Below are 12,886 nucleotides of genomic sequence, written 5' to 3' on the forward strand. Positions count from 1 at the left end.
ATTTCGAACACAGCCAGTGTGCTCTGACATTGGCTGATTGCCAGAGCAAGTCTCTCAGACACAACTTTCAAAATACAAGTCCCAATGGGCCTTTTTAACACCGCCTTACACAAATACAAAAGCCGTTTTTTAAACCATATCCAATGGTTGAAAAGAAAGGAGTAAACACGGTCATTAGTAGGTTGTGACGGCTGTCAATCAAAATGTGGAGTGGTGATTCGTTCCATGTGTTCCCTGTCAGAAAACGAATGGACAGTTCTGTTCTGTCCAGCGGTACCCACATTCTCAGAGAAGTTTCCTCCCTCCCTGAGCTCCGAGAGGGTCAGGTTGGCAGTGTGCGACGCCTCCGGGCCTTGCCACTCCTTTCCTCCCCTCTCACCCCTCACCAGGGGGCAGCAGAGTGGGCACCGAGGACGCCCCCGGGCCTCCTCACCCACACTCTGCCCCACCTGGAGTACTCAGGCAACACTCCGGGCCGCCTCCGGGCCGCCTCCGGGCCTCCCGAGTCGGGTCTGAGTGCTCCAACCCGCTGCCTCACCCCTGGTACGTCTGTGGTGCCGATGATCCCCCTTGTTCGGTCTTTGGGGGCCTGGCTTGGCCTCCCCAGACCATCTCGCTGGCTCATCCGTACCATCAGACTCGGCTATGCGATTCAGTTCGCACGCCGGCCTCCCAAGTACAGGGGCATCCTCTTCACCTCAGTGCGGAGTAGGATGCCCATGTCTTGCGGTCAGAGATCGATGTCCTGATGGCGAAGGGCGCGATCGAGCCGGTTCCTCCAGCCGATATGAGGTCGGGGTTCTACAGCCCCTACTTCATTGTACCCAAGAAAGGGGGTGGGTTAAGACCAATCTTGGACCTGCGCATTTTGAATCGGGCCCTGCACAAGCTCCTGTTCAAAATGTTAACGCAGAAACGCATTTTCCAGTGCATCCGTCCCCAAGATTGGTTCGCAGCGATCGACCTGAAGGACGCGTACTTTCATGTCTCTATCCTTCCTCGACACAGACGCTCCTGCGCTTTGCGTTCGAGGGGAGGGCATATCAGTACAAAGTCTTGCCCTTCGGGCTGTCCCTGTCACCTCGCGTCTTCACGAAAGTCGTAGAGGCAGCCATTGTTCCGCTCAGAGAACACGGCGTTCGCTTACTCAACTATCTCGACGACTGGCTTATTCTCTCCCAGTCTCGGGAGTAGTTGTGCGAACACAGGGACATGGTGCTCAGTCACCTCAGCCTGTTGGGACTTCGGGTCAACCGAGAGAAGAGCAAACTCTGTCCCACGCAGAGGATCTCTTATCTCGGTATGGAGTTGGATTCGGTCAACCGGACGGCGCGCCTCACTCCAGAGTGCGTCCGGTCAGTGTTGAACTGCTTGAATACGTTCAAAGGCAGGACAGCGGTCCCACTGAAGTTCTTTCAGAGGCTCCTGGGGCATATGGCATCCGCAGCCGCGGTAACGCCGCTCGGATTGCTTCATATGAGGCCGCTTCAACGCTGGTTACACGACCGAGTCCCGAGATGGGCGTGGCACAGCGGTCAGTACCGGGTCCCAGTGACTCCTTACTGTCGCCAAACCTTCAACCCGTGGTCAGACCCCTCGTTTCTCCGGGCCGGTGTGTCCTTAGAACAGGTGTCGAGGCATGCTGTGGTCTTCACGGATGCCTCATCCACGGGTTGGGGGGCCACGTACAACGGGCACGTGGTTTCGGGTCTGTGGACGGGACCCCAACTGCGTTGGCATTTCAATTGCCTAGAGCTTCTGGCAGTACAGGTTGCCCTGGCCCGGTTCAAGAAACCGCTCCAGGGCAAACACGTACTGGTCCGTTCGGACAGCACTGCGGCCGTTGCATACATCAACCGACAGGGTGGTCTACGCTCCCGTTGCATGCTCCGGCTCGCCCGCCATCTCCTCCTGTGGAGTCAGAAGTTTGTGAGGTCACTTCGTGCTATTCACATCCCAGGTGCGCTGAACCAGCCGACGAGCTCTCTCGTCAGTCGACACCTCCGGGCGAATGGCGACTCCACCCCCGGAGCGTCCAGCTGATATGGGACCACTTCGGGGTTGCACAGGTAGACCTGTTCGCTTCCCCGGAGTCGACCCATTGCCAGTGGTACTACTCCCTGACCGGAGGTACCTTAGGCATAGATGCACTGGCGCACAGCTGGCCCCGGGACCTACGCAAATATGCGTTTCCCCCAGTGAGCCTTCTTGCACAGACTCTGTGCAAGGTCAGGGAGGACGAGGAGCAGGTCTTGTTAGTTGCGCCCTATTGGCCCAACCGGACCTGGTTCCCCGAACTTACACTCCTCGCGACAGCCCCTCCCTGGCCGATTCCCCTGAGGAAGGACCTTCTTTCTCAGGGACGGGGCACTCTATGGCACCCGCGTCCAGACCTCTGGAAACTCCATGTCTGGTCCCTGGACGGGACGCGGAGGTTCTAGATGGCCTACCACAAGCTGTGGTAGATACCATCGCTTCAGCTAGAGCCCCCTCTACGAGGCGCCTCTATGCTCTGAAGTGGAACCTGTTCGTCGTTTGGTGCTCTTCCCGCCAGGAAGACCCCCGGAAGTGTTCGATTAATGTTGTGCTTTCCTTCTTGCAGGATGGGTTGGAGCGGCGGCTGTCTCCCTCCACCCTCAAAGTGTACGTCGCTGCAATAGCGGCGTATCACGATGCAGTAGACGGTAAATCCGTAGGTAAGCACGACTTAATCGTCAGGTTCCTCAGAGGTGCGAGGAGACTAAATCCTCCTCGTTCTACCTCGTTACCCTCTTGGGACTTAGCCCTGGTGCTTAGAGCACTCCAGGGTCCTCCATTTGAGCCTTTGCAGTCAGTCGAGCTAAAAATCCTGTCCATGAAGACAGTCCTCCTGACCGCATTGGCCTCAATCAAGAGGGTAGGGGACCTGCATGCGCTTTCGGTCGACGAATCGTGCCTAGAATTCGGGCCGGCCAACTCTCACGTTGTCCTGAGACCCCGGCCTGGATATGTGCCCAAGGTTCCTACCACTCCCTTCCGGGACCAGGTAGTGAACCTGCAAGCGCTGCCTTCGGAGGAGGCAGACCCAGCCCTAGCTTTGTTATGTCCCGTCCGCGCTCTTCGCGCTTACGTTGACCGGACTCAAAGCTTCAGATCCTCACAGCAGCTCTTCGTCTGTTACGGAGGTCAGCAGAAGGGAAAGGCTGTCTCCAAGCAGAGGTTGGCCCACTGGATAGTGGATGCCATTGTCTTGGCTTACCAGTCCCAAGACGTACCTTGCCCGTTCGGGGTGCGAGCACACTCAACAAGGAGTGTTGCTTCATCCTGGGCGCTGGCTCAAGGTGCCTCGCTGACAGACATTTGTAGAGCTGCGGGCTGGGCGACACCTAACACGTTCGCTAGATTTTATAGCCTCCGTGTAGAGCCGGTATCTTCCCGCATCTTCGCCCCCAGGGGCCAGTAGTGCTAAGTACCCGTTCTAGTGTCGGCTTGCAATGCCACTCCCGCCTCCGGGCCGGATACGTGCGTCCATCTTGCTCCAGTTGTGTTCCCCGGGAACGGCTAACCCTGTGAGTTCCTCCGTCACCCCTGCGCCAGGCCTGCACCCGTATGCTTGTGGAACGTGTGTGTAGGCTGGGTTCCATATGTTGCGGCCCCCTCACGGCTACCCCATATGTGTATTCTCCACGGTATCTGCTACCCTGCTCGGTTAGCCCCGTGTCTTTCCCTCGACAGAGCCCGCTCTGTCATCTCTGGGATGTGTTCTTCCCCCCCTGGGATCAGGTTGGGTCCACCCCAGAGATTTTCCATAGTTGCACTACCCTAGGTTAGGTTAGTCCTGATGCGTATTTCCACCTCTCCTTCCATTGAAGGATGTGGCTCCGCAGCGTACCATCTCCCGAGACGGGCACGCTTTCCCAGCGTTATCCAATAGTCACGCTGAGTGGGTCTTGCAGGAACAGCAGTGACTGTCCTTCCCTGCCGGGAGCCCTGACTCCCACTCCAACTTGGGAGTGGTCCAGCGAGCTCAGGCAGGGCGCTGGAAGGGCCAGCATCCCTGGCGTTTTGGTAGGGATCCCAATTCGTCGGTCAGTTCCGACGTACGTCGAACGTGACCGACTGAAAGGGAACGTCTCGGTTACGTATGTAACCCTCGTTCCCTGAAGGAGGGAACGGAGACGTACGTCCCGTCGCCAGGTGCTGTGCTTCAGCTGAAGGCCCGAGCCACTCTTCTCGGCTCCTCAGTTGAAAACAATATGCGGTACTTCCACTTCCGTATTTATACCCGCAATGAGGGGCGGCGCGTGTCCAATGTCCATTGGCTCGTTTTTAATACACTCGAAGTAGATTGGTCTCTGAAACAGATCCCAATTCGTCGGTCAGTTCCGACGTACGTCTCCGTTCCCTCCTTCAGGGAACGAGGATTACATACGTAACCGAGACGTTTCAGGTTATGTTTTAGTGTTGGTAACATGTCCCACATTGTCCCACACAAACTTAGTAATCGTCCCACATTTGGTTTGTTTGATGGTGGTCACCCTAGAGGTGGATGGCCAAGTTTGTTGTCAATGGAATAAGAGCATGACATTATTAAACAATACCACCAACCAAAATGGAAGTCCTGTAGAGATGTTGAGGAGGAAGAAATTGTATAACAAAACCTTCCATTTAAGAACTTTATGATAAAAATGTATTTTCATTAGTGTATTTGTGTGTCTATAGCTGAATATGTAATAAAAATCCCTGGAGAACAGACCTTTGATGATATCCTTTCCTTGAAATAAAAGCATTACTAGAATAAACTGCAGTGCTTATATTCAGTGAATACTGAACTGTTTCGTCAGCATAAGAGTGTGTTTAGTTTGCTGTGTTAATTGTTCTGAAAGCAACTACATTCATTTGAAAAAATGTGTCAAATTGATTGAGAAAAACTGCAACATATCAAACATGTTTTTCTCATTGTTCCTGTTTTAAGTCAATTTTACCACTTGGTGGCGCAAAGGCCTTTACAAAAACAAGCAGGTTTGTTGCTCATCCAAATGCATGAAACTTGTGCATTATTTGAATACTCTTTTGTGCTTTTTTTTAGTAACTGCTAAAGCAGAAACTTCTTTAGAAATGAAAACAAAGGGAGTAAATGATATGCGGAGTGAAACGTGAGCATCAAATGTAAAAATATTTCAGTAATGCTCTTTTTAAATATATCAGTAAAATATAACAAATAATGTTTTATATTAAATGTAATTTTAAAGTACATTGATATCACAAGAACACTCAATGACCAAAGTTCTTATATACTTATAACTATAACATTTAAATAAATCCAGTGCAAAATTATATTTCTTGCCTCTTTGATATATGTACTCGTGCTCCTGTTTTGCCTTGTTCTTTTTTGATTTCTCATGTTACTATTACGTTTTTAAAAAATCCATAAACATTGTCGGTAACACTTTAGAATACTGTTCCGTCATAACCACACAGGAACAAATGAGTAATGCACTATTAACATTCTAGTAACAACTATTAACTAACAAGAAACTCTAATTAACAAATTAGTAAGTAATAGTGCTTAGTTGAAGGTGGTAATTCACTATTAGCTAATCAATAACTACATACAGATTCATAATTAACATGAATAATGCATAATGTATAATTCATTCTAAAGTGAAGGTCATAGTAACCCATTAGTAATGACTCAAGTATTACCAAATACTAATCCTAATCCTAATAATTAGTACTTATTTTAGAAGGATGTAGTAACACAGTACTAGAGTTGTAGTGTTTTTCACTTAATCCAAATACTGATCCAAATGATTAGTAATTCTGAAGGCTTTGGTAATACTTGAGTCATTACTAATTGGTTACTTTGACCTTCACTTTAGAATTAATTATGCATTATTCACATTTATTATGAATCTGTATATAGTAGTTCTTAGTAGTCATCTGGGAGGTAATAATAGTTGATTCTGTATTGAACTACCACAAGCACTAATACTTACTAATTTGTTAATCAGAGTTTCTTGTTAGGTAACACAGTAGTTACTAGAATGTTAATACACTCTAAAAAAAAAAAAAAAATTAGCCACCTTAAATTTTTAAAGTATAATCAACTTGGATGTTTAAGTCATTTAAACTAAAATTACATTAAACTGACTTTAAAAAATGAGTTGAATCTTGCTAGAAAATTAAACATTGCGTAACTTATTTTGGTGAGATAAAGCATTGTAAAAACATATGTTGTCATAACGTATTAATCATATAATTTTTTACAGTGTTACTGCATTATAAAACAAGCATTACTTGTTTGTTCCTGTGTAGTTATTCTTTAATGAGTATTCTAAAATGTTACCACATTGTTTTCACACAATATGCAGTAAATTAACATGTTTCTAAAATGCTTACATTTTCTTTTTATTCAAGCACCTAATACCAAAATCATGGATCTTTCTTATCTTATTTAAAAATGCTTAAACACAGCATGCCAGAAATGAAGATCTACCACGATTCACAGACAAGGCTTAAGTCTGAGAAAAAAATGCATGTTTGAGCTGCTTTAACGGAAAGCAACTTGCACTGACAAATCTTAAAATATGTCAGTGCCATTGTTTTATCTCAATATGCACACAATGTTTTTTTTCTAAGACACATTTAAGCCATTTAAATGTCCTAATTGAACTAAGGCCTAATCTAAGCCCTGTCTGTGAAACCAGGCCCTAATGTTCCAAACCTTGGCCTCTACTTCTGCAACAACAGCAGCAGCTCAAAAGTATTGAAAACATATATAAAACAAATACCGAAATAACTGATAAGCATAAAGTAGCAGATCACTGAATACGCTGAATAGCTGAACCTAATCTCAATTGGAGGCATAGTCCGGAGTTTAAGCTCTTTCCATTACTTGGACACACACAGTAAAATAAGTCTCTTTGAATTGTTTTTATTCAGTGTTGATGCAGAACAACACAGAGAAGCAGAGTGAGAAAAAAATAATGTCTTGGTGAGGGAGAGGAATAGTAATACTAAATAAGAGGGCACCATCCCAACCTCTATGGGAGCACCATCAACACTGCACCCCACCTGCACCCCAGGAAGCAATATTCAACAGAGGTGGCAACTGAAGTTCTGGGTATGGTACCCATTTGACCAGTGGCTGATACTGTACATAATCTAAAAGTGCTTTGAGTACCCAGAAAAGTTTGATATAATGTAACAAATTATTATTATTATATTATCTATGACTATTCACGTTTATGTGTGCCAAGTGCTGTGTGTTGAATGTGTGTGTGATTAAATGATTCAAATTTGAATAGGGATTGCTGTTTTGATAGTTATATGTATAAAAATGTTTTTAGCATTTGTAAGTGTAGTTTGTATTTAACAAAATATGATTTTGGGCAGAAAATTAACAATTTGGCTAATTTAGAAAAAGTAGGCTATACTTTTAGTATTGATAAATACTTGTTGTAAGTGTTGTAAATGTATGTGTAAAATGAACCATAGAAAAATAAATTATTAATTGTTGCAGCTTTTAACTTTAAACATTTCTAAGAAATGTTAGTCATAAACATGAACGCAGTTTCACTTCAGCAGGTGTGAGGGGAAAAAGAGGAAGAAATGAGACCCTGAATACATAGACACTCTCGAATAGATCTAATTCTGACATTCTGAAATTCCTTTGAGAGAACTTAGTCAAAGTAACACTTGCCCACCACATTTGCATATAAGCAAAGCACAATTACTTAGACATTAAAATAATTGTAAAGTTTTATTGCAACATTCCAAATTCTCAGCAAATGTTTCAAGCAGCATAATTTTGGGTGGACCACAAAATGTAATTCAAGTCAATCTTAAGCATTAGTATTAATGTAGGCTTTAAGAGGATGTTTACAATTAAATTATTTTTTAATACATTATTCAGAACTGTAAAATGTTTAGCTCATCAAGCTTTATTGTTAGCAATTGCATAGGGGAGAGTTGAGGGTGGAGAGAAGAAGTTAGATCAGGACAAGAGAAAAGAAGAGGTAGGGGAGAGGAGTACGAATATGAACATAATACAAATTATGTTTTTCCCATACTCATGCGGAACCAAAGGCCACATACTGTATGTTGTTGTTGTTGTTTTTTGTTACAGTCTAGAAAGCAATTTCAACCAAGATGGCAATTGAAGTTCCGAGTAGGGGACATATTTGACCAGTGGCAGTGTTGAGCAACAGTATTGCTTTTTTTCTATACTCTTTAGAAAAATGGTTCTAAACAGTACCAAATTAAGGTTCTGTGGCTTGTAACAATATCAGAACCTTTCTTGGTGCTAAATAGAATCCTTTTTATAAGGTCCCATAAAGAACCATGCTTTAAAAAGTGCTATATAGGACCTTAATGGTGTCATAAATAACCTTTTAAATAATAGTTTATTTAATTTATATTATTGTATCTTCATATTATTAATGTTAGTATTATTATAATTATTTGTATATATTATTTATTAATATTGTTTTAATATTATTGTTGTTCTGCCTGGTCTTATATCGTGTTGGCTTCTTTTGTATTTACATAAAATAAACCCCGGCATTTTGTGTCAATTAGCTTTATTTTTTTATTGACATGGCAAATTGTAGCAAAAATGACAGTGCTCAACAGTTTTTAGCTGAATACGTTAATAAATAACAATTGACATTGAACATGATAGATGTAATGAAGACCAAGTTCCAGTGAAATATCTTCACAATCCTCTATGATGTCTTTACATCCTTCATTATGTGTGTATGCTGAAGGGCAGTTTCTCTCTGCAGATAATGAGGTTATGGTACGTGTCAGCATCTGAAATACACAATTGAGTCTAAAGTTACAGTTTGTCTGTACATTTGATTATATAAAAACAAGTATGTTTATGAAGGCCAAAATGAACATTATGTGAGCCCTTTACAGTGTTAAAAGGAGAAAGTAATATAAAGTCATTGGGCTCTTAATGTTTTTTTTGTGACTGGGTATGTTTAGGCATAAAGTAATAATTAAAAAAAAAAAATCTAACCACATGGATCATAAAGTCAATACCTCTGTTACTTTGTGGAGAAAAGAAGATGAGTGTCCTTAACTGAGCAGAGATGCTCACACTTACATGTTCTGTTAAACTAAAAACAAGAAAAATACATGATTGGTAGATAACCAGTTAGAATATTTAAAGTTAAAATGTATAGATATTTTAAGAAAGAAATCATGTACCTGTCGAGAGTGTGTTGACAGTCTGTTTAGTTGTAACTGAGCTCCAGAAAAGCAATAATGAGGTGGTTTTGACAGTTACAGATTTGAAAAACAAAAAGACAGGAATACATAACCCTAAACTCTAACACAAAGAACCATTTCAGCATATAAAGGGTTCCTCAAGACAGTTATAGAACGGATACTATGTGTAAATAACCTTTAAATAACCATCTTTTCTGTACATTCTAAAGTAATGACTCATTCACTTTTAGATGTTGCCAAGAGTGCAAACATTCAGCACACAACCAAAAATGTAGAATGGTTCAAAGTAAAAGGAAAGTGAATTATGAAAACCAATGGATTATATATTGTCTATTGAATGCAGAACTGAAACAAGTAATTCAGTTTTTGTTAGTATTCAACAGTTAGTATTTTGACAGTCATTTTGAGTAAAAAAAACTAGTGGTGATGTGACAGAATTATTAGATATTGAATCGGGTTTGCCATGTTTTGATAGTCAATGTTTGTAGAATGCATGTAGGTTTTTGCATTTTGAAATGTATGGGCAGAAAATGAATGTGGCTAATTGAGTGATGTGTTAACAGTATAAAGTTGGTAAAAACTTATTAGCAATTGTTAGGAAAAGGTTGTTAGCAAAAATTGTTGCAGGCTTTGGTTTTAGATTTTAACATTTCCAAGAATTGTTAGTCATAAACATGAATGCAGTTTCACTTCAGCAGGTGTGAGTGGAAAAAGAGGAAGAAATGAGACCCTGAATACATAGACACTCTCGAATAGATCTAATTCTGAAATTCCTTTGAGAGAACTTAGTCAAAGTAAACACTTGCCCACCACATTTGCATATAAGCAAAGCACAATTACTTAGACATTAAAATAATTGTAAAGTTTTATTGCAACATTTCAAATTCTCAGCAAATGTTTCAAGCGGCATCATTTTGGATGGATCCTACACAAAAAGAGGATGTTGTTACAGTTATATTATTTTTTTAATACATTTAGCATCGCAAATTGTTTTGAATTGTTTAGCATATTAAGCTATTTGTTAGAAATTGCTTATAAGTTGTTAAGTTTATTATTGTTTGGCGATATTGAAACGTTTCCTTGAGCGCTCAGCAGTTTGCAGCTGCTCCGTCTGCTTTGGTGATTCTCAATCCCCAGAGATAAAATATTGAAATACAACAAACACATAACACACTGTATTAGTACCATAAACTAAAGCTTTTCTGGGAATATGTAATTTGTGTGCATTGAATCAATCCTAATTTCAGAACAACTGAAAGAACAGAAATAAAACAAAGTACAGATCTTGTGGAGCTTTGGCACTCCTCAACACCTTCCAATGATGTTAGAAAGTTTTACTTTATTAATCATTTTGATTTGCTTTATTGAATTCAGTTTGATATAACAGACACATTTGCCCTCATGCTTTTTGATAAAACACATTTCCACAGCCCCATTCTTCTTATTAATATGACGTTTAGAGGAGTGTGTTTTTACAATAAATACTATTTCAGTCTTTCTTCTTCAATATTTTACATTTGATTCAATGTGTGACTTGCCAATTAATTGCTAATTTATTCTGAAATGTACTCATTTCTGAGTGGAATGTGATTTATGTTCACAATTTATGTTCTGAAGGACCAATCACAGCATCTACTGAAACGGCAAGATAATGTCAATATTTAAATAAATAAAATCTAAATAACTTGACATAACATACATAATAAGACTTTATTGATGAGTGTTAATACCGAGAACATAATTGTCAAAAAAATTAGTAAAATCTTCAAAAATGTGTGCATAGAGGCAGATTATGTAAATTCAATATAGAGTCAACATTCAACCTTGGATTCTTCAGAAGTTTATAAAAATCATCACTGCTTCATCTGGAAAATGTATCAATAATAAAAACACACTGTAGTTACATGTTACAATGCAATCTTATTTATCATCTTATTTAGTCAATTTAATGTTTTGGGTACCTTGAAGAAACTGAGTACAGCGCTGTATGTCAGGGAGAAGAGGAAGAGGAAGATGAATGAAGTGGCAGTGGACCAGAGACTTCTGAACTCATCCTCCTCCAGAACATCTTTATTACAGTTCAGAGCAAAGCCCTTCTCTGGCTCAGGTGGCTTGCCTGAAGAAAGCGAACAGACAAATGTACATGAGAGATAAGTAAAGTAGGCACATTGTGCAACACATATATGAGATCATAAATCATACACCCTGAATTTAAGGCCCAATGAGTCTTATTAGGGTTCAGTTCTAGTGTTCACACAATGACCACATGTACTGCATAAGTGCTTTCATTAATTTGCACAAACAACAGAGTACACAGAAGAGACAAACAATACCATTGCCCTGTCTATGTTACTCATTATTAGTCCATTACACCATACATTTTGCATACGCATATTCTTACATTTATAATACACGGTTATCAAGTAACTTTCGATTTTCAGCTCAGACCGTATCTAATACTGACTCACAGATAATAGAATAAAATATCACACACCCTTACAATATACAACCTAGGCAATATTTACTGGTGACTTTGATGATCACCTTTATAAATTAATAACTATGTGCAGAATCACACCAATATTCTTGTTTTGCTAAAAACTGATAAAAAGAGACCAGAAAAAGAAGCACACAAAGTTTCTGACTGCACGAAACATGAGAGCTGAACTAAATCATGCAAAAACAGATTTATTGCTGAAAATTGTAACAATATAAAGTCAAATCAAAATTAATTGAATTTGAAACATAGAGCATGACACTGTTATAACAGAGGACATGAAAAGGCTAACAGCGGTACAATAAGCACTGGCAAAACATAAATGAGCAATTTCAAGACAAGTATCACATTCACACAGGTCAGAATTAATTTTGCTCTTAAAAACTATTGTTTTTTTCACTACGATATTATGCTGACTACAGTTTAGTTCATATTTATTTGCATGCAACAAATTACACATAGTTTTGAGTGTAATTTGGCTTTGATGTGACCCATGCAGTAAAGTGATACAGACATATACAGACAGAAATATGCACAAAAACAACATCAAAGATACATATCTTGACAAGAAAGCAACAGGACAAAAGCACTGGAGAACGTTCAAGTGAACAAATAGACGTTATGATCATTCAGTAATCAGCTGGACATTCTAACTGTTTACTTCGGCTTGTTGTCACTTCTAATGGAGCGTTTATATTCTTCATGTTGGCGTGTTTGACTGCGCAGGTGATGGTGGTTTTGGGATCTTCATACTGTTGTTTTGACACTGTTAGGATGCTGAGAACAGACGTGGAGTTCTCTCGAAGGATGGGAGCACTGGTTCTGCCCTCTTTGTAAGGCTCTTTGTCTCCGCTCACTTTCCACATCAAATAGACATCGCCAAGATTAGGGCTGTTGACCGCACACACCAGAGAGACATGATCTGTGGTTGTGTTGTCAGGTCTGTAAATGAAAACACTGGGTTTCTGACCATCTGAATTGGAGAAAATGATATAGAGTCATTAAAATATTCAAAAAGAAGAATCACACAATAATGAATAACAATAGTGTATCAAGACATTCTTTTGACAAGTTTTCAAGTTTTTTGACAGCTAAAGCATTTCAAATGGGCTTGCCTTTTTTTGCCAGAAATATTTTTTGTAATTCATTTTCATAAAATTATAATTGCAT

General features: G+C 40.9%; 1 protein-coding gene across 50 annotated transcripts in view; it reads right to left on the reverse strand.

The window, feature by feature from the left end:
- ighd (immunoglobulin heavy constant delta) overlaps nucleotides 1–12,886 on the reverse strand; it is a 784,237-nt gene that overhangs the window by 56,952 nt on the left and 714,399 nt on the right. The gene's annotated exons all lie outside the window — the stretch shown is intronic.

This window comes from Gobio gobio (genome assembly GCF_949357685.1).
Source record: "Gobio gobio genome assembly, chromosome: 1".
Taxonomy (NCBI): Eukaryota; Metazoa; Chordata; class Actinopteri; order Cypriniformes; family Gobionidae; genus Gobio; species Gobio gobio.